This window comes from Sciurus vulgaris, assembly GCF_902686455.1.
Source record: "Sciurus vulgaris genome assembly, chromosome: 7".
Classification (NCBI taxonomy): Eukaryota; Metazoa; Chordata; class Mammalia; order Rodentia; family Sciuridae; genus Sciurus; species Sciurus vulgaris.
Window position 1 is genome coordinate 152,625,923 of NC_136467.1, and position 26,883 is coordinate 152,652,805.

General features: G+C 41.1%; 1 long non-coding RNA gene across 1 annotated transcript in view; it reads left to right on the top strand.

The window, feature by feature from the left end:
• The window catches only part of LOC306665298, a 34,466-nt gene extending 11,607 nt beyond the window's left edge, over window positions 1-22,859 (top strand). Inside the window, exons 2-4 of the long non-coding RNA XR_013764962.1 lie at window positions 20,044-20,160; window positions 20,545-22,622; window positions 22,654-22,859. This is a non-coding gene — a long non-coding RNA (uncharacterized lncRNA). The remainder of the gene's footprint in view (window positions 1-20,043; window positions 20,161-20,544; window positions 22,623-22,653) is intronic.
• The last annotated feature ends 4,024 nt before the right edge of the window (window positions 22,860-26,883 follow it).

Sequence of the window (26,883 nt, forward strand, 5' to 3'; positions counted from 1 at the left end):
TTGAAATGCAGCTGTTGGTTTACGTTGGCTCTGGAAAACTCTGAAAGCAATAATGTGCCTTAGAATGAGACACTGTTGGTCAGTTTCTCATCCATGAAGAGTTTTATTTCCTGCATGAACTTGATGTTTAGAACAACTCTGTGAGAAGAGGGACCTGGGGATGGGAAACTGGGCTGCAGACAGAGAAGTGGGACTGATACTCTGGTTGGGCATTGGTGGTTGCGTGTTGTGCTCTAATATTGATAGTTTCATCATATTTAAGTTTTGTATTTTAGAGATAAAAATTACTTTCTATATTTAACCCAGTAAAACTACCTTCAGCTTCCAAATAATTAACCTTTAAACATTTTGTGTACAGTGAAGGCGCGAGGTGAAGGCATGTTGGGTGTAGTGACCTGTCCATCAGCACACCTCCTGGGAGGAGTCCCGGGGTGCACATGTAAGAGGCATGGAGACAGGTTTAATCCATCAGACTTTTTAAATAAAGGAAAATGAAACTCTTATTTCAGGTTTGATGTAGATATGGACTCTATACCATTGTGGGATTTCGGTGATTAAAGCAGTCAGTACAATAGAGGACCCCAGATCTTGGCGCAGACGTGTCCTGAGCACGTGGAACTTCACAGCCTCTTGGTAGGATGGTGCTGATAATTGCATGATCGCTTTTGTTTTCCTTTGGTGGTAAGAGCTGGCAATAATTTATCCCTTGGCTTTCAGTCCAGCTTGAGTGTCAATAAGCAGCTGAACTGTCCAACAGGAAAAGGGCCTTCCTGTTCTCCCAGGAGCTAATGTCCAGATCTAGAAAGGGGACCTGGAGAGGGGACCAGAGCCGCCTGGGAGCTTTCCCACAGTCGGGACCCTACGAGGAGCTCATTACACGCCTGGCTCTGTCTGCTCCGTCAGCAGCACTGGTATCTCCATCCTTACCAGGTTCCTCTGCTGATGACTATGCTTTCAATTACCTTGGCTGCCAATTAACAATAATAAATAAGAAAGACAGATGATGAAGGCTGCCCGAGAGTGCAGCCCGGGATGGGGGTCCCACCCCAGCACAGCTCCAGACCCCAGAGATGGGGGTCCCAACCCAGCACAGCTCCAGACCCCAGAGATGGGGGTCCCAACCCGGCACAGCTCCAGACCCCAGAGATGGGGGTCCCACCCCGGCACAGCTCCAGACCCCAGAGATGGGGGTCCCAACGCGGCACAGCTCCAGACCCCAGCGATGGGGTCCCACCCGGCACAGCTCCAGCGCCTCTCACATCCCCTGTGGTGTCCACAATGGGAAATCTCCTCATTTTACCTCGCCAGGTTCCCGATTCTTGTTTCCCTGACTTCTTGCATCTCTAAGTAACTTGCAAGATCATGGAGACCATGTTCGCTGCGGTGGAATTGCTGAGAGCCTTTGTTTCCACCTGCTGTCCCGAGGAGTCCTAGGGACACAGGCACCTCTGGTCCATGGAGGGCAGAGGCAGGAGGAGGGAGCCGGAGCATTCCCCAAGCCGGGTTGAACTCTGTCCAGGAAGGGGTAATGCCGTCTCCGCGTCACTCATCAACTGCACACACCCAGTTCGGGCTGCCGTCCATGGAGAGCTTTTGTCCCTAATTCCTATCTGTACGAAACCTTCGTCGTCACCTCGAAGCCAGAGATATGAGTTGATAAATGTTCTCTGACACTGTAGAAAGACTTGCCTATTGAAAGTGAGGCGAGCAGTAGGTTCTCTGTCCAGGCGTCTCCCGCCCTGGGAACGGGACATTCATCAAGAGGACGCCTGCTTTCTCTGAGCCTGCTGTCCCTGGCTTGGCAGAATTGGGGGGTGATGGGACCTTTCGGAGGTAAGGTCTAGAGGGAGGTTTTACCCTCCCAAGGCGATTGCAGGACCCTACCCTCTTCCTCTTCCACTTCTCAGCCAGGAGGTGGGAAGACCTTTCCATCCTTCACACTCTCTGCTAGATGTGCTGATGACACAGGTCAAAGCAACAGGGTCACCCAACTGTGGACTGAAACCTCTGAAACTGTGAGCCCAAATAAACCTTTTCTCTTTTTAAGTTCATTAGCTAGATATTTGTTATAGCAATGAAAGCTGACTGACAGACATTTTTTTTCTCTCACTAGATTACCCAGTGGTGGCCAAAAGAAACGTAATGTGAACCTAAAATGCATCTCTTACCAATAAGTTTAAAATGTCGAGTAGCCACATAAAAAGCTGTAAAAAGGCAAAATAGGAGATTAATTTTAATAGTCTTATTTTAAATCAATATACCCAAGATACTGTGATTTCAATAAGCTGCCAATGCAGACTTACAGAGATATTTTACAGTCTTTATTTCCCACTGTCTTTGAATGCTGGTGTGTTCACTTGAGAAGCACTTGTTGCTACCTCTGGCTCGTGGCTGCCATCGTAGACAATGTAGGGATATAGGTTTAGAGAAGGCTCAGAATTCCACCTTCCCTGCTGATAAACATCCTTCTGTAGAAGCACTACCAACACTGGTAACAGAGCAGTTATTTTTAAGGTAATCTGTGACAGTGATTTACTCTAAGTGGGTTCATTCTGCTCCTTGCTGCTGTCTGAGGTTCATCAGCGATTCTGAAGAGCAAAGTCTTTCTGCGTCTCTCATTTCCTGGACCCCACTGTCTCCATCGACTTATCCATGTGCTTACCAGACTTCGGAACTACTTGGGTTGAGCCTCCCCTGCTCCCAGTGGCCTGCATGGGCCTTCTTCCCTTTCTCTATGCTGCATCAGGTTTCTCAGTGTGAAATAATTTGGAGATGGTAGTGGGCAAAACCCTAGCCTGTAAATACAAAATTAGCAAAATTAGTAAAATAGTCATTCTTCACAACTTAAATATATATATGTATATTTCCTTATTTATCTGTGATATCTGATTTTCCCCAGGAGATAATTATCTGGAATTTGCATAAGAAACAGAGTTGGTGTAAGTACAAAAATGCCTAAACTTTTAAGTGACTTTTAATGGACTTATGAGGACATGGAGTCTGGGAGTTGAGGACGTGGAGTTTGGGAATTGAGGATGTGGAGTCTGGGAGTTGGGAAACGTGGAAACATACAGAGGCGTCAGACTTCTGAGAAACTTACAATGCTTGGCAGCTGGCACCATGACAGGGCTCCTCCTTTGGCCTCTTACACCAGGAAAAGCAGCATTCCCGTCCCTTCGCCTGAGCCAGCCCTTTGGCTTTTACACCCTGAGTGACCCAGGCCTCCGTGGGAGTGCCCAGCAGGGCACACAGGATACCCCCAGGGAAAGTTGACCCTGGAACCGGATGAAGGAGGTGATGGTAAGAGTCATAGAATCCAAGTTGTCACCGTTTCTGTGACCACTTGGGATGCCCGGAGGCTGGAGGGTGCAGGTGTGTCTGAGGCGTACACAGAGGCAGTTAGGACTTGATTGGTGACTGCCAGGCACCGCCAGCAGTTGAAATAGCGACTCGGTTGTAAAGGGGCCGTTCCTGCTCTAAGCCTCTGTAGATTCACAGATGAAGTCTTAGTCATTATGTTTGAACCTCAGCCAAGAAATTTCAATTTCTTCAAGGAGGGGCTTTGGCAGATGTTACGATAGAAGGGTCAACTTACTTTTCTGGAATTCCCTGAAATGGAACACTCTGGAATCAAGTAAAGAGGAAGACCGTCCTTGTCGCTTATGGTCGCGAGTCTCACGTCAGGAGAAGCGACTCCTGCATACCTCCTCCTCCAGAAAGGCCGTAGGTGGGGCTCCCACCGCTGCCGCTCACAGCCAGCGGGGGTAGGAATTGCTCGTTCCTCATTATTCGCTGGAAGAAACTGATTCCAGCCGCGCTGCATAATTGGCCCAGGGTCACACAGCTGGAAGCTGGTGGAGCTGGGACCTGCGCCCAAGCCGCCGGGCTCCGGGTTCCCGCCTCAGTCACCACACAGAGCGAACGTCCAGGCGCACGGAGGACAGGGGCCTGAGCAGCGTGCACACCTGGACTCCTGCTAGACGCCCCACCGGGTTGAGACCTGCCGCCCGCCTCTCCTGCAGCCTCCTGAAAATGACACGCGGGACCTTATGAACTTCAAACCGGAGCTTTTAGAATCCTGCGTTTTAAGACACCATATTCCCCGTACAGCCGAGACCACAGCCCAGACCTCTGATGGCTGACTGTGTGCCTGAGGGAGCAGGGCGTGGCGGGGCAGCTGGCCCGGCCCACGCGGAGCCCGGGGTCAGGAGGGAAATCTGGGCCTCTCTACCGCTCGGTGCTGGCCGTGGGCCCGCTGGTCACAGAGGTTCCATGGTGCGAAGCTTGCGGAGTCCCCCCTGAGCCTTCCTTGGTCCCGTCCTCTTTCTCTAAAGCAGCTTCCAGCTTGCCTCCGATTCCCATCCACATCCAGCCTCTCACCCTCTGGGCTCAGTTTCTGTGTTTAGTCTTCCCAGTGTGGAAGTCAGTTTTCCTAAGTGGCTTCTGACTTTGGCCGGCCCTTGGGCACTGGGTCCTCGGTGCTGCTGGGGTGAGAACCACACCGGAGCCCACCCGCTTGCCTCTGTTTCTCCTGACCAGATGTGCTGGGGTGGGGGCTTACTCAGCGCCTTCTCCCTAGAGGTCTCCAGAGGCCCGTGTGGGCTCATGGCTCCCACCCACTTGACACTTTGCCCACCACATTCTGTGTTTCTTCCAAGGACTGAAATGTGACGTTTCTCTGACAGCATGGGAGACATTCGCTTGCTGTTGCTCTCCAGGAAAAAAATCTCATAATCTAACTAGACAAACCTTCACTGAAAAATTAGACCAAATGGCATTTGTAAACTCCGAGGAAAGCATTTTTCTCCTCTGAAGTATTCCCTAGCTGGAAGTGTTAGGAACTTTACATACACTGATACCAGTTAGGGTTATGGAAAAAACGAGAAGCCATAAACAGCTGGACATGCTGTCAACACCGAACCCGGTTGACCTAATTTTTTCCCTAGCTCTGCTTGCTGAGAAACTTGGAGCCTTCTTAACTCACATTTATGAGTGAGAAACATGGGTGGATAGAGTTTATTTCTTAAAAAAAAAAAAAAATAGCTGGAGCTCTCACGGGCTTCTTTTCGCTCCTTTGGTAATTTCGAGTGAAGGAAATACTATTTGGAGACGCAGGTTGCGTGATGTCCTGCCTCCCCTTTCTCGAACTGTGCTCACACACGTAGCTAAGTCAAGGTACAGTTCACCTTGTGCCTCATGCAGTTGGTGTTTAATTTGTTTTTCACTCGTGATCTAAATCCATTACCCAATGAAACATCTCATCTTAAGAAACAAATACCATCTGCCTCTTTGGGGTTCCCGGGGAACCAGGAAGAAACTGCAGATCTGCCGTGTTTGATTTTAGCATCGGATCAAACGTTAGATGTCCGGGGCCAGCCAGGCTGCACGAACGAGACTTTCTTTACAGTGTCCTTCTGTTCCTTAATTGGCCCTCTACTATTTAATTTATTGTAAATGAACTCTGCATGCCGTTTATGATGGAGAACTGGTAATGAAGGTATAAATATAGCCAGTAACTTATTTAACATACTGTGGGCTCTTGGTAAGCAGAGTGGCATAAATAAAATATTGAAACACAACTGAGCGGAGTGTTCTGCTCTGTGGTTGATAGTAAATGTGGCTAACTTTATTGTTCAATGTGCCACCTTTGGAGAATTTGGCATCTCTGAAGTTGGATTTTGAATCTAATACATTTTAGACAGATGATCTCTTTCTTGTTTTTAAAAAGCATCCTTACTATAGAGGCATGCTTATTTTATGAGTGCCATGAGTTAAAACAGTTCCATAAGTGATACTTACCTGTGCACCTTGCACACTGCCATGATTTTCGTGGGTGCAGTGCAACTCCAGAGCCACACCCCCCTGGATGTTTACCACGAACACACTAGCCTCTTGGGTAAGTTACTTAAGTAAATTCTGCCAATCCTAAATTTTCACTTACATAAAGTGGGGCTTTATATATTTGAAGAGTCGTTATGAATCGGCGATGTAATACAAGCAAGCTACTTAGGCAGTGCCTGGGCCACCCTGGTGACTGAACAGGAGCTACGGTTACATGTGCCCGTTGCAGTCTGTTCACCCTGGAGTGCAGGTTGGGTTGCTGTCACCTTCTGCCTGTGGTGAACTGTACTGCTGTGAACGTGTGTGCGCACACATCGATTCCAGACCCTGCTTTCAGTTCTTGGTGTTTCCCAGGTGTGGAATCACTAGGTCATATGATAACTCTCTGGTCTCTGGGGGAATCTCCAAACTGTCTTCCATATTAATTCTCCCGTCTTACCTGCCCACCAGTAGTGGATTGGGGCTCCTATTTCTCCACTTCCTTGCTAATAGTTATTTTGTGGGTCCTTTTTTCCTCCCTCATGGCCATCGCAATGGTTATGGGTGGTATTTCATTGTGGTTTTGATTTGCATATCTCTGGTGGCTGGTGATGTCGAACATCTTTTTATGTGTTTATCACCCATTTGTGTATCTTTGTAGAACTGTGTATTCTATGCTCTGTACATTTAAAAAATCTCAGTGTGTCAGGTGCAGTGGCACACACACCTGTAAGCCCAGTGGCTCAGGAGAGGAGCAGGAGGGTCACAAGTTCAAAGCCAGCCTTGGCAACTGAGCATGACCCTGTCTCAAACCATGAAAGGGCTGGGGTGTGGGCCAGTGGTAAAATGCCCCTGTGTTAGATCCTCAGTACCAAACAAGACACACACAACAAAAATCCTGTTTATTTGGATTTGTAGGGTTTTTTAAAATATATATTCTGTCTATATTAATTTCCTCTGAGATACATGAATAGCAGGTGTTTCTCCCATTCTCTGGTTTGTCTCTTTACTCTGATGATAGTGTCCATTGATGCACAGAAGGTTTTTAATTTTGTAGTTTAACTTATTTTCTTTGTTGTTTGTGTTTTGATATCATGTCAAATAAATTATTGCAACCCTCGCCCTGCCAAAAAAAAAATAAAATTAAATAAAATTAAAAATTAAAAAAAAAAAAAAAAGTAGCAGGGGAGTCCAGATAGTTTCACTGGAAAATTCTCTCAAACATCTCAGGAGTAAATAATACCAATCTTATGCAAAATTTCTCATAAAATAAAGGAAGTGAGAATGCATTCTTTTATATATCAGGCATAATTCAGGAACCAAATAAGATTTTAAAAAAATGTTATAAAAGGAATTTAGTAATGTATAATTGTGGAAATGTATCATGACCAAATTGAATGGAAAGTGAAACTCTTAGAAATCAATCTGTGTAATTCACCAAAACCACACAACAGAGAAAAGCCATATAATGATTTAAATAATGTAGAAAAATTATTGAGAAAATAGAACAACTGTTTATAATAAAAACTTGAAGCAATGTAGGAATGGTTGGGAACTTTGATACAGTGAATCTGTGAAACATCTCTAGCTCCATGTGTAATGGTGGAATATAGGACGCTTTTGCCCTAATATTGAGAACTAGGTTCACTCTCACCTCTTTCAATTATTATTTTGTTGGAGATTATGGCTAATGCAATAAGAGAAGAAAATTTTAAAAAATAGTTTGGAAAGAGCAGTAAAACTCTTTTTGGATGACATGGTTGACAGCAGGGTATCTTAAAGAATGTACAAATCAACTGTAGTCTAAAAGAACTTAGCAAGATTTCAGGGTAAATTGTTTACATACGAACAAATGTATTTTTACATGTTAGTACAAAGAATTAGAAAAATGATTTTTAAAATTTCACTTACAAGAACATGATGAGACCAATGCCTAGAAATAACTTTAATAAAACCCATGCAAAAATCTCGACACAGAACACTAAAACTTTGCCAGAAGTAATTTAAAATGACCTCACTATATAAAAAGAGTTTTCATTAGGGATTAGACGTCATAATATCCTTAAGGTATTGTTATTTCTAGATTCAATGTAATCCCAACTGAAGCACCACCAGGTTTCTTCTTTGTTTTGGGAACAAACTGGTTCCAAAACTTATAAGAAAATATACTAGAGCTGAAATGTCCAGAGCAACCTTGGAAAAGAAGAGCAAAGTCGGAAGGATCACATTATATGATTCTATGACTTATTTTAAAGCTATAATAATCAAAACTTTGTGATACCTACATAAAAAGAGACAAATAGATCAAAGGAACAGAATTGAGAGCCCAGAAATAGATCCCCATTCATATGTTGACAAGAGAGAGAAGAAAATACTTTTAGGTGTAGCAGTGGCCTAATGGGAACCTCAATCCCTACCTCACACCATTCACAACAACTAACTTGAGATGAGTCACAGACCTAAAAGCAAAATGATAAAGCTTTCAGAAGAAAACATGGGAATGCCTTTGCATTGTGGGGGGCAGTCGAAAATTTCTTAGGCCACAGAAAGCAAAAACCATAAAAATTGACAAGTGAGACAATCAACTGGAAAACTTGAACTAATTGAGAGACATTGTTAAGAAACTGATACAAAAGAAACATATCTGATGATGGGTATGCAGAATGCATAAAGTATTTCTACGGCTCAGAAATGAAAAAAATTCAGTAAAATGGGCATGATCTCAGATACTTCACAAGGGAAGATACACACATGGGAAATGAGCACATGAAATAAAATTGCCTCTACTCAGCATGCTCAGGAAATGCAAATTAAACCACTGGGAAAGACCTCAATGAGAAAGGCTAAATTTATGAAGACTAACAGCAAAATGTTGGGGAGGATGTGAAACAACTGGAGCTCTTACCTTTTGGGTGAGTGTGTAATTTCGCAACCACTTTGGACAAAAGCCTGGGAGTTTCTTATCAAAGTCTATCCACCTGTCCTCAACCTACAGTTTCACTTCTAGGTATTTTCCAGGGAGAAACAAAAGCCTGTGATCCACAAAAAGACCTGTACCAGAACGTTCACAGCAGCATGCTCAGCTGTATTTAGAATAGCCAAAAGTGGAAACAACCCGCACGTCCATCAAGATAAAAGTAGAAAACTACGGGATCATAAAGGCTATTTGTGAACCATAAAAAGAACAAACTACTGATTCATGCAACAACATTGATGGATCACCCAAACTTTTATGCTGCACAAAGAAAAAACTTACATAAAAGAGAAACAAACAAAAGTGGTTCCAATTAAATAAGTTTCTTGAACTGGAAAAGCTAATTAAGGATGAAAATCAAACAGGGGGAGTAGAGTAGAGATTGCCCAGGAAATGTGATGCAGAGAATTTGGGGTACGGGGGTGCTGTTTTGCCTCCTGATGGAGATTTGTGCCATACAGGTGTAAATATTCATCAGAACTTCTCCACTAGCACATTTAGAATCTGTGTGTTGTACTGCAGCTGAATTTTGCTTATAAAACACTAAGGAATTGTGAAGTGTGGGAATAGAGTTTACTGATATTTGTAACTTTGAAATGAATCAAAATTAAAAATCAGTTGATCAAAGGAGAGAGGGAAGATGCATAGGTATAGACAATATAACCAAATGTTAATTATGGACTCTGGGTGGTGGGAAAATGGAGTTCCTTCAGCTAATTCTCTCAATTTTTCTGCACATCTGAAAGTTTTATAATAAATATGTAAGGGAAGCAATTATTTGTATATTCCAACTTTCAAGGGTCGAAATGTGTGTGTGAGTGTGTGGTATTGTTGTTTCGGTCCTGGGGAGTGAGCCAGGGGTGCTTCACCACTAAGCCACACCCCCAACCCATTTTATTTTTTCGTTTGAGACAAGATCTTGCTAAGTTGCTTGGGGCCTTGCTAAATTGCTGAAGCCGGCCTTGATCACCTGATCTTCTCACCTGGGCCTCCCGAGTCACTGGAATTACAGGCATGCCCGCGGCTGCAGCCTGTGATTTTGTTTTTATGGGGTAAGGCATTGACTCCTCATCCTGAGAATCCCAAGTTTAAAGGACAGAGGTGGTGTTACAGTCCAGTTAGCCACCGCCCTGCAGGGCAGGCCCTTTCTGTGCAGTTTTTTCAAATCAAACACCCAGAGCCTGTCAGGTGAAATAGGAAGTGAACGTGGAACCTCACCTTTGCCTGGAACCTCTGTGGTCACCCTCCAATTGCTTTACTAAGTTTATTAACTGACCTTTTCTTAGAAATTATCCTTGAGGGAAGAAATTCTAGCAGTCAGATTATCGAGCACACGTTGGTTAAATATCCATAAAAGATACTGAGATGAAATGAATTATTATAGCTCTAGTTTCTCAAAGAATTATTTTTCTTCCTGACCTTGCTGCACTGGGAATTTTAGATGCAAAAATAAAAGACCCTGTATCTTGGAATCCTAAGCCCATGCCTGTGTGTTTTTTATCCTCCCTGTTCAGGCAGAGATTCAGGAAAGCCTTGCAGAAGATGAGTATGTGTCCCAGCACAGACAGGCTCAGGGAAGACTGTACAACCACTGGACTCTGATTCCAGGCTGGACCTTCGCTGGTTTTGTACCCTACACACCTCCTTAGATTTTCATCCTTTCATCCTGCTTTCCTAATGAGGCAGAATTGCAAAGTTAAAGAGTTAAAAGATAATCAAACCCCACCTCCACACTTTTTTGGTGAGAAAATAGGAGCCTGAAGCTTTGCTCCAGCTGACAGAGCTAGATAGAAGCAGCGCCATGTCTTAAAAAGTTCTCCTCACCGATGGGTAATGTAACACTCTATCACATTTACCTCCTTTGGATAGCTATGAAAACACTTCAAAAATAAACGTGTTGTAAGTATGCAAAGTGTTAGCAATATTTCTTTAAGTGAGGATGTATGTAATAGTGTATGTATATTTTTACCCAGTGAACATTGGTCCTTTGGATTATAATATGAATACAAAGATTTTCTGTTAAATCTATAATTTTGCCATGTAGGAAATCTGCATGTAGGAAAGTGGCCCCTTTGGTAAAATTCTTCATTTTTGTTAATACTCTACTCACTACTGCACTGCCCTTTCTATTGATTATGTGCAATATTCAATATGTGTAATAAATTATGAGATTAAGCATTTCAGTTGTAGGTGTCCCACTGGGACCTGGTTGAGTGGAAGTACATAGAGCAACACTGCACAGTACTGCATTTTGAAATAAGAAGACTTTTGCAATACTGTAACTGAATACAGTGGCATCTTTGTCAAGCGCATTGTTTTCTTTTCCTCCTTAGAAATCCAAAACCATTTTGAGTTAAAACAAACTAAATGAAATTTCCTTAAACCAAATATGCATTTGCAGCTTTAAAATTGTGGACTGTCTTTGTGTTTTGCAGAATATATAATATATATATTACAATCTTATTGAGGTGTAATTGAAATACAGTAAACTGCACATATTTAAATACCATCTCATCGGTTGTGACATGTTTGCACACTGAAACCACATCCACAATCAAGATAAAGAACGTTTCCATCATCTCCCAAGCTTTCCTCAGAGGTCCTCTGCAGTCTTTCTCTCTTTCTAACTCCACCCCACAAGGGATTTGCTGAGTTGCTTTTTTTTTTTTTTGGTATAAATTAGATTGCATGTTCTAAGAACTTCGTATCCATCCTGACTCTCTGGTGTTATTCTTGCCTGGCTTTTTCACTGTGAGGTTTGGGGAGTCACGGGTGTTATTGTGCATGCTGGCCTTTCCTTTCTTTTCTTTTCCCCTTTGCCCATCAGTGTTCATTACGTGCTTGAATACATCTTCCCAGGCTTTTCCAGTCTCTCCTGCTTGTTGGACATTTGTGTCGTTTATCATTAACGGCTATTCAGGTCAAGTTGCATGGTCATTGTGTACAAGTCTATGCTGAAAAGATTTTCTTTTCCCCCAGTGGATGGCCTTGAACGGGGTGGCCATGTTCATGAGTCTATTTCTGGACACTGTTTTAATTGGTAGAGCACACTTTTCCTGAAACTCACTTTCTTGATTATTAGCTTTATAGCAAATCTTGAGGGTGAAGTGATTTGTCCAACTTCTGATCATCTGGGTCTTTTGATTTCCATATCAGTTTTAGAATGAAATCATAAGTTTTACCGAACAACAACAACAACAAACCCTAATCACCCTATCCTGAATTTGAAATTATCTTGAATCTTAGACCAGTTCGAAGAGAACTGCCTTCCATGGACATTGTACATCTCTCCATTTATTTATATATTTAAAAATATACAACAATTTGTGGTTTTTAGTATAGAGATATTGTATATTTTTCCTTATATTCATTTCAAATTATTTTTCTTGCCCACTACTGTAAAAGAGATTTGAAAAAGCTTTTGCCCTTACTATGTCATTATGGAATACTTTATAAAATTAACCTTTATTCTGCACTTTGCTAAATTTTTTCATTACTTTGTCTAGATTTTAGAGGTTCTTTGTTATTTTCTATGCAAATAATCATATACTTTAAAATAATGGCAGTTTTTTTTCTTTGGGCCATTATCTCATTTATTTTCTTTTCCCTTTTTTACTTAATAGCTAAGTCCTGTGGTAAGCTGTTGAATAGGAATATTGAAAATTGCCAGAATTCATCATTTTGCCTGGAATTTTTCCTACATCCTTTCATTTTCCCTTCTTATTTTTTTATCTTGTGGGAAAAATTTTTCATCTTTTACCTTTAAGTGTGATATTGGCTGTTGGTTTTATGTTGGTGCCTTTATTCGTTTAAGGACGTTACCTGCTATTCTTAATTTACTAAGATGTATGTGTGTGCATGTGTATGTATGTGTATGCACTATGAACTGTTTTTGAATTTTGTCAAATAATTTTATATTTAGTAAAATGAGCATATGGATTTTCTGTATTTTGGTAATATGAATGATACGGATTAACACATGTTAATCTGACTTTGCATTCCTAGTGAATGCCTTCTTTAATTATGATGAATTGTGTGTGTATGTGTGAGAGAGAGAGATTGGGTTACATTTGATAAGATCTTGATAAGGATTTTTATATCTATAAGAGGAATGTAATTTTATTTTTTTGCAATTTGTTGGATTTTGGTATTAATGCTATGCTGATAATGATCCCAATTTCCTTACTTTCTGGAAATATTTTTAAAAATAAGTATAATTTCTTCCTTGAAATTTTGCCAGAATTCATCATTTGGCAATGGAATTTTCCCTCTGTCCTTTCTTTTTTCTCTTCTTCTTGTTCCTTCTTTCGGTCTTTCTTCTTCTTCCTTCTCCTCCTGGGGATTGAATCCAGGGCCTCACATATGCTAGTATGCTACCTTTGAGATACAGCCTCAATCCTTTTTGTTTTATTATTTTTTTTTCCTTAACCCTTTTCCAATTTTTGATTTTTGAGACAGGGCCTCACTAAGTTGCCCATTCTGTCCTTGAATTTGTGACCCTCCTGTCTTAGCCTCCTGAGTATCTAGGATTACAGGTGTGCACCAGCATACTTGGCTTGGAGTTTTTCTTAAGCATGATATTTGATCCTTTAATTTCATTTGTGTGTGTGTGTTTTCATTGTTTTAACTTTGGTGAGTATACTTTTCTAGAATCATATATCTTTCATGTAGTTTTTAGTATAATATTATTATAGTATCCTAGTCTTTTGAAGTTTCTTGGATCAGTGAGATGAACTCATTTATTCCTGACACCTGTACTGGTGATTTGTACCATTTCTCATCTTCTTGAACATTTCAGCTAAGGTTTTGTCAATTTTGTTAATGTTTTCACGTGACTAAGCTATTAGATTTCTTCTGTTTTATTTTTAATTGATATCTGTGTTTTACTATTTTTTCCCTTCTCCTTTGAGAAATTAAATTTGTTCCTTTGTTAAAACTTTTTATGGTGGGATCTTAGGTCATTTATTTCATGTTGTCTTTTCTAAAATAAACATTTGAGGCTATGTGCTTCTCTCTCAGCACTTCTTCAGTTTCATCCCACAACTCTGGAATATTTTGTTGTGTGCAGTTCAAAGTAATTTCTGATAATCTTCTATATTTTATCTATGCATTATTTCAAAAATTTTTTTTTTAATTTATACATCTTTGTACTTTTCCTAGGTATTATTGTTGTTTTCAGATTTGCATTGTGGGTAGAGTGTATACACTGTATGATTTCTATTATTTTTACTATTGGGACATTGTCAGTGGCCCACAATAGCATCTGTCTTGGTGAATGTACCATTGCACTTGACCATATATTCTGAAGTTGCTGGAGGAAGCTTTTATAAATGTCAATGAGACAAGGATAGTCAGTTATGCTATTGGGAACTCACGTGTCTTCTCTGCCTTTCTTTGAGGCCTGTGGGTTACTCAGGGAGGGACACTGTGGGGTGAAGTGCTATTGCTTCCCTAGCTATCCTAAGTGTGTCCATGCTTGTAGACTTTGTGAACCAGGCACATTAACACTGATGACTCTGCATGCTGAGCTGCCTCCGTGCCCTTTGACACACTCCCTTCAGTCTCTGGAGATAGTCTGTCTTTGTCTGATCTCATATTCAAGTTCCCCCCTCCTTGCTTGTTAACTGCATAATGTATGTATATTTTTTTCATTTACTACTGTAAACCATTTTCTTTATATTTAAGCACCCTTATAGCCGATGTGCTTTGTTTCTTATTTTTCTATCTATTCTGCTACTCTGAATACGTCTCTTGACCATGGTTGCATTTAAATTCAACATGGAATTGTCTGTTTTCTGTTTCTCCTCCTTTTCAACCCCCACATTCCTCTTTCCTCCCATCTTTTAGATTTTTTAAATATCTTTTCACACTCCATTTGAATTCATCTAATGTTTGTATTTTGGTCAAATCTTTTTATCTTTGAATATATTTTCTCCAAGAAGATTTACTTTATACATACCAAACTTTTCAAGTCTATTTAGAGTTCATACTGTACCATTTCACATAAAACAGAAAAAAACAATGTTATAGATTATTCCTCAGTGACCCATATGTTATAGTTTTCGTATATAGCTATATGCATTGGAAATCCCACTAGATATAAAAATATCTTAAATAATTATATGTATATAAAGGACTTAAGAAAAATACTGTTTGTACTTACCTAAAAATTTACCATTTCTGTTGCTCACGGTTCATTCTCAAAGATCCACGGTTCCCTTGGGTACCATTTTCCTTCAGTGTGGAGAGCTTCCATTAGTAATGTTATATACCGAGTCTCTTGGATGAATTATCTTACTTTTTTTTATCTGAAAGTACATTTATTTTAAAGAATATTTTCACTAGTTATAGAATTTGGGGTGGCCCCAGAGTGCTACCACCAGGCCTACATGGGGTCTACTGAGAAATTTTTAGGATTTTAATCCATTCCCTGAGTATAATGAGTGGACTCCATATTCTTACAGTTTTTAATAATTATTCTTTATATCTGGCTTTCATCAGTTTGTCTATGACACAGCAAAGTGTGGTTTTTTGAGTTTGTGAATTGCTGAGCTTCTTGAATCCATAAATTTATGTGTTTAGACAAATTTTTAGACAAAACTAATTTTTTTCCCTCAATTTCTCTGCTTTTTCTTGTACTCCCATTACATGTTTAAGACCTTTGGAAATTGTCCCGTGGGTCTCTGAGGCTCCGTTCACTTATTTTACTCTTTGTCCTTTACTATCATTTTCTGTTCTTTAGGTCAGATCATTTGTATTGATCTGTGTATAAATTTGCTGGTTCTTTTCTATATTATTTCCATACTCCTTTTGAGTTCAGCGCCGAGTTTTTATTTTAAATACTGTACTTTGGACTTCCACAATCTTTCATTTTTTTATAGAATATTCTCTACTGAGTATACAATTTCATTAATTTCAAGAGTATTTTTCTTAAATAATGGATCATAGTTGTAATCATTGCTTAAGTGTCATCAATAGCTCAATCATATCATGCTTTTGTCTTTTCTCTTGAGAACTCATCACATTTTCCTGGTTCTTTGTATACTAAGTAATTTTGGAAGATATGAATATTGTGGACCTTCTGTTCTGTAGAGTTCATTGGAACATTCCTATTATACTCTGTGGAACAGTCATGTTTATTTTAGAAGGTAGTCAAGTTTCTTAAATTCAGACTGCATTGCATCTGTCTCACCTTCTATGACAAGTGGTTAAATCTTAGTTCTCTAAGACCTGCCTTACTGGTCTGTCTGTCCTATGCTTGTGTAATTCAGTGGTTAGAATAAGATGTGTGCAGAAGGTTCAAGTCTGTTCAGCTCCCAAAGCCTTTGCTTTCTTCATGTGGGACAGTTTCATGCATGCTTAACTTAGCTCATTCTTGCCTCTCTTCTTTGCAACTGGGGACCCTGAGGGTCATACTACACAAGAAAAAACAAAGGTAAAAAGTGATATGGGAAGCTCATCACTTTATAAGGTCACTTTGTAAGTCTTATCTCTCGTCCGTGATCTTCCTGCTTCTGAGGAGCCTCAGATGATTCACTCTGACACTTTTTTTAGAAATTTTAGTTGTGATCAGTATGAGAAAGGAACCATAGTGAGCTTACCCAACATGGCTGAACAGGAACCCCTACTGAATTATAACTCCAGAAAAGAAATGCTTACAAGTCAAAGCATAGAACACATCTATTAAAATTAGCCCAACAATCAGGGCAAAAGAAATTCACTCTTTATGAACAAACTGTGCGGGAAAGAAGAGAAGTTATTACAGACTGCGTCCATTTTATAGGCACAGGCTTGCATACACAGTGTTTAAGAAAATAGCTGCTGTGTGCTGTGTTACTTTACATTTCACATCCCACAGTTCTCTGTCCTCATTTGAAAGGCGTGGAAGCTGATGCTCCACTTTCTTCTTCCACTAGTTTTTTTCTTTTTCTTTGGACTTTTTTTGCAGTGCTGGGTTGGTACGCAGGACATATTGTACATGCTAGGTAAGTGCTCTACCACTGAACTGCCAGCCCTGCCTGCCCCACTGGATCATTGAAGAGAAAATTGATTTTATACATGAAGTATTTGGAACCATCAGAATCAAGCTATATATAAAGTGACATTATTTAATGTTTAATCCTTGGATATCCTTTGAGGTAATTTAAATATAAGTTTTAGTTAAGAATAAAGACTTTAAAATTAACATCGGTGACAATATTTCCTTTTGTCTAGTGCAAATGGTTAGCTGGTGACAACTTCCTTATGAAGTTGAGTTTACATAATGATAAAACACAAACATCAAAGGGTAAATTACTTCGTTTGAATGATGTGCATTATGGAAGCGGTATGGTAGTTTTTCCCTTAGAATGTGATCAGGGGCTGATGTGAATCACACATTCCGTAGTTTTACCTCTTTTGGTAGGCAGTAGTGATTTTTAAGGAAATGAAGAATGGGGGCAGCAAGGCCAGTTTATATAACAATGAAGTCAGATTGTTCTTTAGAAAATAAAGGATGTATGGACATGTGATAACACAAAAGCTTTTCCATATGCTTAAGATGCCCTTCTGACCCCAAATTGGATTAAGTTATGTAAATATGACTCAGATAGGGAGCACATTGCAGTTCAGATGAAAGAATTACCTTGTGGGTACTTTCCAAGAGTTTATTATTCTTTTTTGTCCCTTGAAATTATGGGTAAAAAAATAGCAATTATCAGAATTTCTTATTTTTTAAATGATGAACTATTTGCTTAAACATTTTGTTATATGACTCCAAGGGTTTAAACATACCGGATTAGTCTTTAAATTATCATAACCCATGACTTTAATATTTTACATTGAAAAAGTTAAGATACGATTTGCATGCAGTGAAATGCACAAATCGTATATTAAAATTCATTGTCTCTCACTTATGTAAATACTAGAAACCTCCTTGGAGATGAGGACCACCTGAGGTTTACTCCTCCCTCCATCCTGGCACCCAGCACTTGGCCTCGGAACATGGCGGACACACTTTCTATGTTGAATGAGCTCAGCAACCGCCTTTTGTCTAGGGTTTGCATTTGCCTTGCCCAAGTTGTGTTCTGCTATGGAAACATAACACAGGCTTTGCTTTAGCTCAGGAGTTTACTATTCCCTTTATGTCTCAAGCCTTTTGTTTAATACATGAGCTGACTTACCCTAGTTCCTGTTGATATAGAACAGGCTCTTGATGAAAATATACACTACCGGCAACTTATAAGGGATTTCTGTTTTATGAGTTTAATAGCATTGTTAAAATTCACTGATGTGTCATTGAGAAAAACAACTTTAAGTGAATACGATATACACGCATGCTCGTAATTCATCTTCTAGAGTGTATTGTATTTAACACACTCTATACTTAGTGTGTAAATACAAATATCATTTATTTTTATTGTTGGTAAAAAGAGACGATACCTGTTTCATACAATTAAGAGATATTGAAATTATGCATGATTTTTTCATTATTACTAGGATTTCCATGTTGAATCAAAGGTCATTATTCTAATCGCCTCAGACTCTTTTTCCCCCCCTAATAGATCTTTGCAGTGCCCATCTGTCTGTGGCTCATGATGTAACCTTTCTTGATAGGGGCAGGATGGCAGATGGACAGCAGATGGGAGTTTTGCCCTGCCTCGTGGTTCAGAGCTTGGCCCAGGCACGAACTGTCAGAGACTGTCAGTTTGTCGTCTCAGCTTGTGGGCTCCAGCATTGTGCTCAGCATCTAAACCAAGGGTCCGAATTAATGCAGAGCCAGACCAGCTATTTGTCATTGCTACTAGTTAACGTTAATGACTGGCAGTGCAGGCAGGGGCACCCCGGGAGTCTATAAAATAACCAGGTGGGAAATGTCCTTTCTACCTCACTGTGTGCTAAATCACCAGTACTTCAGCATCAGCTCCTTCTCAAGACAGAGGTTGCATAAGTAGGAAAACAGTTGTCATATAGGTTTTTGCCTATTTTTCAAACATAACTCAGCTTCCCAAAAGTCCTTGTGTCTATGCAAAATCACATGAGGCAGCAAGTTAGAACAGAGACAGACAGTGGCTTGTGTTTTATCTGAATCACTGGACCATTGTCATCTTTCAGAAATCCTAAGGGTGGTGAGTGATTGAACTCAGACTGACGACACCATTTGGAATGGTCACTGTGACTGACTGCTCTTCCCAGTGTTGGAAGGTGGTTTGTGAGGATGCGAGTCTTTTCAAGGAGAAAGAAAAGGCTTTTAAAAACTTTTATTCTGAACTATCAGCATTCTCTTTTTTACTTATTCTTAATGTGTGCATGAATCTGCTGCTTGACAAGTGACTTCATTTCAGAGAAATAAGAGTGGAGTAAACCCAGGAGGCTGGGCCAGCCCTCCCCATGGAGGGTAAGCCATGACCGTGACCATGAATAAAAGATAGTAAGTCAAATTGGGCTGAGCCTTGATTTGGGGGGATTTTCCCTGATTTTATTTAGTTTCTTCAGGTTTTGAGCTTCACCCAGATGATGATATGCCATTTCCTCAGAGCAGCTGTGTCCCAATTCTGATTAGTAATTCAAGAGAATTTATGTAAGGAACATGTGACCAGAAATATCTAAATAGATGTCCGCAATAAATACAGAAAAACATGCCTTCTCTCTGCCAGGGCTATGCCTGTCTTTCCACCCAGATGTAGGCCCGCTGCTGAGTTCTCCCTTCTTCCCTGGCGCTGAGCTCCGTGGAGATGGTGCTCTGTGTTCAGATAGTGTTTCTATTGACACAGCAGGTAGATGCTGCAGCCCTACACGCTGGAATGTTCTCCTGTCTTCTGGGAGCGGAGAGTGTTTCTGCAGGTGTGTAATCACGACGAGGCTCCAGGTTATGTGAATAATGTTGGACGGTTGTAGTCAAACAAATTATGTTTGCATTAGTTCAAGAGATTCCTCAATCGAATTTGGAGGCCTGTAGTGCTGACCACCTCAAGGCCCTTTAAAATCTGGATTCTAGTGGATTGTTAGGCAATCTTGTGCCCGAACCTTGAGTAATCCCTACATTATAAAATAACGCAGTGCATTCATTAGGTATTCTTTTTTTCTCTTCAGTTTTCTTCTTTTGTGTTATATTTACATTTTAAAATTGTGAGCTTTCTGTGTTTGTACTTGTTTGTTTGTTTGTTCGAAATTATCCATCAGTTTATATATTGCACAGGTAACCGAAGTGGAATCTTGAAGTTATATCTGTGGTTTCCTTGAAACGAACTCATTTATTTTTTACGTTTAAGGGAATCTTGAAATAGAAAGAAATCCTGTTACGGCACGGGCTGGAATGGCCTAAAGGACTACTGCACCCTGCTAGCTGTAAATGTACTTCGACGTGGGTCCTGCTAACATGATTTCAGGTGAGCTGTGCACAGGATCTAATTAGTTATAAATCTGTAAATGCTCAGACAGGGGCTGACTTGAAATTCTCCATCTGACGGAGATTGCCAGGGTACGCTAATCTCAGAGAGCTGCCTTATAATGAATTCCCGTTAGCCATGGAGTTAAGGGAAAGCCATGAACTTGAAGAACGAAGCAATCCCTGTGACTTAGCTGGTTAGACAGAAGCTCTGCTTTTCCAGGGTACTGTCTGCCTACCCCCCATCCCCCCACCCTTGCTTTGGGAAGATAGTTCTTAGACCAAAGATTACAGCACAGTGAGCTGTCCTACAGAAATATCTAAGCTGCCATACCTTGACTGTCATCCATAAACAGCTAATATCTTGTATTTAATCTTCCTTTAGATTATATAGTGTTGATGGATCACAAAGTGCTGCTTCTCCTGTGGGTTTTCAAACCCTCCATTACACAAGTAGAGAAGAAATCTAAATAACCAAGAAAACCAGTCAAAGCTCAGTGTCCAGAGAGAGTCACTGCCGTTGGATATATTGTGGGAAACTAGAAGAAAGCCCTGCTCTTCAAGGAACTCATATTCCAACAGGCGGTACGGGCAGCGAATAGACGCATCCTAGAAAGTCAGGTCTTAACAAGTATCTAGGCGAAGACCGGTCAGGAAGAGTGAGGAGGAGGTGCCGGTTATGGAGGATACTCAGAGAAAGCCCCTTCTCCTACGCCTGTGCGTGTTCCTCTGTCTTTCACATTTACCTTTTGATTTGATGTGATTTAGAGATGTATACTATTAAGCACAAGTTTGATAAATTTCCATAACATATAGACTAATGCCACCTGCACCCCTCCCTCTGGATGTCTAGAACTTTCTATTTCTGGAGGAAGATCGCTCCTGCCTCTCCCCGAGTCCAGTCATCCTTGTTGCCCAGGGATGACCATCCTTCTGATCCTCTGGCTGTGGACTGGCATCGCAGGAGTGGCAGGGCAGGGCATGCACGCTTCCTGGCTGGACTCTGGTTCCTCTTGGGTTTGCTGATGCCCACATGGCTGTGCTCCATTGCAGTCCTTCCTTTCACCGTGGTCTGTGGATGTGTGGACCCATTGTTGGTTGGCCCATTCTCTGGCTGATGGACAGCTGGACTCTTTCCCTATTTGCCCATTATAAATCAGCTGATAGGAATATTTTTGTGCCAGATTTTTTCTGTGTATATGGACTTACCTTGCTCTTAGGTAAATACCAAAGTGTAGCTATTGAACCTTATAAGAAGCTTGCACACCAATTTCCAAGGAGATTGTGTCCTGTATCACCTAACAACAGTGCAGAAGCATTCTGGCTTTTTGTCATCCTCGTGAACACTTGGTGTCCTCGGTGGTCAAGTCTCAGCTCTGGCATGGGTGTCCAGTGGTATCTCGTGGCTGGGTGGCATTTCCGTGGTGACTAATGATAACAAGCAAGTCCCCTGGTCCCGCTGGCTCTTCATCCACAGTCCTTTGTGCAGTGCCTGTTCAAGTCTTCTGTGTGTCCTTAAATTGCGTTGTTTGTGCCTGCACTGAATGGTAGGAGTGGAAGTCCTTTGTCCCACATGTATATTGATGTTATCTTATTTTCCTAATGATATTTTCCCAAGAGTGAAAGTTTTAATTTTGATGAAATCCACTGTTACATTTTTCTTTTATTCAATATTTTCTTGTACTGCCTGATATTTTTGCCTTCTTCATATCACAAAGATGTTCTTTTGTTTCCCTGTAGAAGGTTTGTAGTCTTATTTTTATGCTTAGACCTTTGATAACCTAGGACACATTTTGTGTGTGTGTGATATGAGGTATGGGGAATGGTTCATTCTTCCCCCAAATAAAATGTTCCAGCCTTTCCATTTGAGAAGACTTTCTTTTATTTGTTGAAACTCTTGGGGGCCTTGACTGAAAATCAGTGTTTTGGGCTTTTACTTAGGGTGTAATGCTGAACAAAAGCAATGTTGCTGCCCTTAAAACAACACAAAATGGTAGAAAATGTATAAACACGTGACTTCTTGAACCTGTAAGAGTGCACAGGCCTCAGGGAAGCCAACTAAGCTAAAATCTAAGCAAGGCCAGGTATCTCCTTGGAGCAGGAGGTACCAGCCCTTGCTTGCCTAGAACAGGTTGTGTAAGGTCACTGGTAAGAAGAATTCCACTAAAGTGTTTAACAAACCGATAGAGGGGAAGTGTGGGCTAGGAAGGGTGCAGATCAGGGGGTTTCTACTCATTCACAGGCTCCTCCTCACTGATGCACTGGTTTGCAATAGAAAGATTGGACAGGGTCCCTTCCTTGTGTAGAGGCCTGAGAGGGTGCATCAGCTGGGGAGGAAAGGGATAAAGTCCCACTTATATCACTCCCCCTCTGTCCTGTGGAATAAAATCCTAAGCCACAGGAGGAAGAGCAACCACCCTGTTGTCCTTAGCCCTGGTAAAAACTCACAGTAGCCAGGGGAAGGTGCAGAACAGTCTCTCCACACCTGGGGAAGGGGCAGAAGTACAGGTAGGGATGGAGTCGGACCCACAAGGTCAAATTGCCAAGACCTCGGACTCAGTCATGGGCCCAGTGAGTCAGCCTAACAGACAGCACAACACCCAGCTCCATCACCTGGGCAGCAAGTAACGACAAGCTAATCACTGGCATGATCCCCAGTTTTCAGATTGGAAACTAAGTCAGAGGAATTAAGTGAGTGGCCCAAAGTCTCACCGCTGTAAATGGAAAAACAGAGACATGAGTCCTGATTGACTGGGCCAAAGTCCTCATGAGCCCCTTGTATGCCAGAGGCCAGAGGGTAGGGATGTTGAAAGGAATGTGACAGATCAGAAGGGTGGACCACTCAGACGTTGATGGAGGTGGCCAGGGCAGTGTGATTTTAATAAAGAGGATATAATCAAGATCACATGGGAGAGAGCCGTTGAAGCAGATGACAGGAGAAAGGGGTCCCCTGGATTTAGGGGAGCATCTGTAACTTGAGCGCTATCAGTTCCGCTAGAACTGTGAAGACAGAAACCAGAAGCCACTGGATACAGAAATGAGCATGGAGTGAAGAAGACGGGTCAGTAATAATAACCCATTTTCCCCAGAGGCTTGACAAGAAGAGAATTGGAGCCCAGGGCAGGAGTGGCCTGGGGACAGGATTGGGCTCTAAGGACAAAAGGGACTTGAGCCTGTTTACAAGATAAGATAAAGAAGCCCACAGAAGAGTGGAGGGGGTATTGGAAGTCTCGCTGAAGTTCCTGGGATGTGTTTTGTGGGAGTGTCCCAAGAATAATTCCCTTAGATTTTTCTAGCTGCTTATGATACTTCAAAAGATACACAGTTTGCTCATTTTCAATATAGTCCTTATGTGAATTAAAGATGAATCTCTATGTAGAGACACTTATTAAGCTTCACATTTCCCTGTGTAATTTTCTTTTTTTTCTGAACGTGCTAGCCAGGGAAGAGTTCTTCATCTTTGCTTGATGTGTGTTGATACACACTCTGTCAGAATACAGCTTTTTGGTAGTACTGCAGTAAACAACTGTCACTCTAACATAGTAATGTGTAACAGACACAATAGCTCCATCATGCCGTCTTCCCTGACATAAAGAAAGTGACTTGGAAAGGAGAGCCTGAGAAAGCAGGTAGACATTTAGGTAGCATGGGTTTAGGGTTTCTACTGAAATCTCTAGATAGATCACAGCAGTCTTTGAAGACAAGGATGTATAAACTCACAGGCCCCAATCACTGATGCCTCAGAATATTAAACCATGGCAAGAGTGTGCATTTTTTAAAGTTTACTATCAACATTTGAAAGCATGCGACAATTTTGAAAAATTTCAATCCCATATTTGACAACTCCTAGTGGCTCCAGAAGTCTTAGAATTTCAACGACAGTTGCAGAAGTTTCATCTGACGTCAGAGATTTACTCTTGATGTTCAGTTGTTCTGCACGATCTAGAAGGCATCATGCCAGATGGGAGCACAGGAAGTATCCTTTCTTTCCCCGATGCTTCTAAATCCTTGACTGCATAAGAGCAAATCCTCGGGTCCGTTCCCATAATATCCATCTTATTCTAAATACTCACCGTCTCCACTGATACCAGTGGTGTATGTTTGTTATTTTTACTCCAAACAGGTGAATTGGTTTTGTTTATGTCTGTATGTTAAATATTAACACATACTACTGGAAAAGTAAGGTTTTCATTTGGAAATTGAATTGACATTGGGAACTTTGGATTGGCTGTCACCCGTGCGTCACATGAAAGAACTTGGCCACATTCATCGGCCATATTTGGCCTAGTTTTCTGCATATGTTTGCCAAATGCAAAAGCCAGTTTATTGCTGGAGGGCACAGAAACCTGGAAGAAAGGCTTGGAACTTGTGCCATTTAACCCACCAGGTACCTTGCTTTTGCCTGATATTTTGCCTACAGAGGTCTGATTACACCAATAAAATACGAATGGGAGGATGGGGCTTCCCTCACCCTCCACCAGCTACAGAGTTTTGCAGAATGCTCTCGTCACACATTTTGGGAGAGCACCACTATAAATTTAAAAAAAAAAAAAAAAAAACTAAAAATGTGATCTCTGCTGTGAAAAATGGTTGAACAAATGAATCAATCAGCACACATACGCCGTATTTAGAGGGTCTTGTTTCTTGGAGAAGTCATCATTTCAACTTAGAAACCATGAAATATTTGTGTTCGTAGGAAGTTAGTCTCCAGTGTAAAGTATTTCAGGATTCTTGACAAATCAGTCACACAATTAAAGTCATATATTTATGGCTGATTCAAAACCCCCAAACAATGGAGATGTCAAAGCCTTGCGCATATTGGGTGTTTACACATGAATAAGCAAGATGGCAGACATTGTTTTCAAGCAGACCTGTTCTTTTGCCTTTGCAAGTTTTTGGGTAGTTCTTCAACTTGTAATTTCCATATAACATTTTTTTCATGTTTACATTAGCATGTGATTAGCATATATATAATTCCATAGTGGGATCTGTAAATGCCTCCACCCCTCCCGGAGGAAAAATGGCTGTGGGTGTTTTATTTCCTCTACTAAAATATTTCTGAACTATTCGGTATTTAGGGAATAATTGTACTTTTTCTTTTTTAATTAAAATTAATGGTTTAAGTGATACATCAGCCTATTAAGTTCCATTTTTAAATCAAGGACCTTAATGTCTTAGAAAAGGTATTTCAGTTTCAGCTTTTGGAGGAACAGAATTTGATGTATTTATTTTACCATATGTGGTGTTTGAATACAGTAGTTACTCTTTAGCTACCAAAAAAATTTATTTGCATTATTCTCATCTAACCTTTATGTGACCAGATACTTAAACACTAACGCGGTCTTAGCATCCCTCTGGAGGGAGTCTCAGATAACTGGTAAATGTCATAGTTGAGGAAAATGAATGAGTAAAACATGCAGGAGAGAAAACCAGTTGAAGTCTCATTTCATTGGCTGTACTGTCTTTCACCCAATAGAGATGCATAAGAATTATGAATGGGCCAGGCACAGTGGGCACACCTGTACTCCCAGCAACTCGGGAGGTTGAGGCCGGAGGGGTCCAAGTGCAAGTCCAACCTCAGCAATTTGGTGAAACACTATCTCAAAATCTACAAAAAGGGCTGTGGATGTTACTGAGTGGTATTACACCCCAGGTTCAATCCCAGTACAAAAAAATCTGAGAAAGAATTGTGAAGTTTTACATACAGGTATAAAGAGATGTGTGTTTATAGTGTAAATATATATGGAAACGTGTATGTATATCCACATACGGATATACATGTATAGTTATATGTATGGACGTGTATATATTGATATATATAAATTATACATATGTATATTTAAATATAGTCCCCAACGGCCTCTTAATCATACACAGCCTTTGCAACCCACTTTGGGTCAGCTCAGCTCAGCAAATCATTAATGCACAGGTTAATACAGATGGAAGGCTCGTGCGATCCCCCACACGGGTACAGCCTGCAGAATAAGGCAGTTGTGGTTGCTCTGAGAGGAGGCGCGGGTAGGGCACTGAGATCCTGGGAAACCAGTGAGGAGCGGGGGGGGTGATGAAGAATGCCTGGTGGCGGCTCCAGGGCCTTTCGCTGCGCGCTCTCTTTCTGTCTTCTCCTCCTGGTTTGCAGGCTGAGGAGGCGAGCGTTTCTACCACCCGAGTCATCGACCACATCTCAGCTTATGTAATGAATCTCTTACCTGCAGGACTTAGGTGTACTCCTGTGACCATTGGAGGTGAGGAGGAAACAATGGATTGGGGTAAACCCTGTGGCACTAGTCACACGACACCCACACAGCCCTGGATTTGAGCAGGGACAATGATCTTGCTAGATTTCCTAGCACAGTGAATTATTTGTTACATCAGAAGTGTTCAGTAAATGCTAGTGGAATGAAGAAGAGCGAGTGAAGAAGTTTAATGGTGCGCCAGAAATCTCCTTGTCTTCAACAAAGCTTGTGTGTGCACATGCATGGCTGTGCTCTGAAGTATTTGGCGGGAGTGTCTATTCATATTTTCTTCTTTTGGATTGACAGATCTCTTAAAGATTCTTCTAGTGAGGAGAATCCTGGGGTAACAAATACAGATCCTTGAGCTTAAATTTTGGTGTCACCTGGTTCATGCTGTGCTTCATTTGGAGAACCCTTTATCTTCTCCAAGTCCCCTTTCTTCATCTATAAAATGAGTTGATAATGTTTACCCATTCAGTTGTTAATTC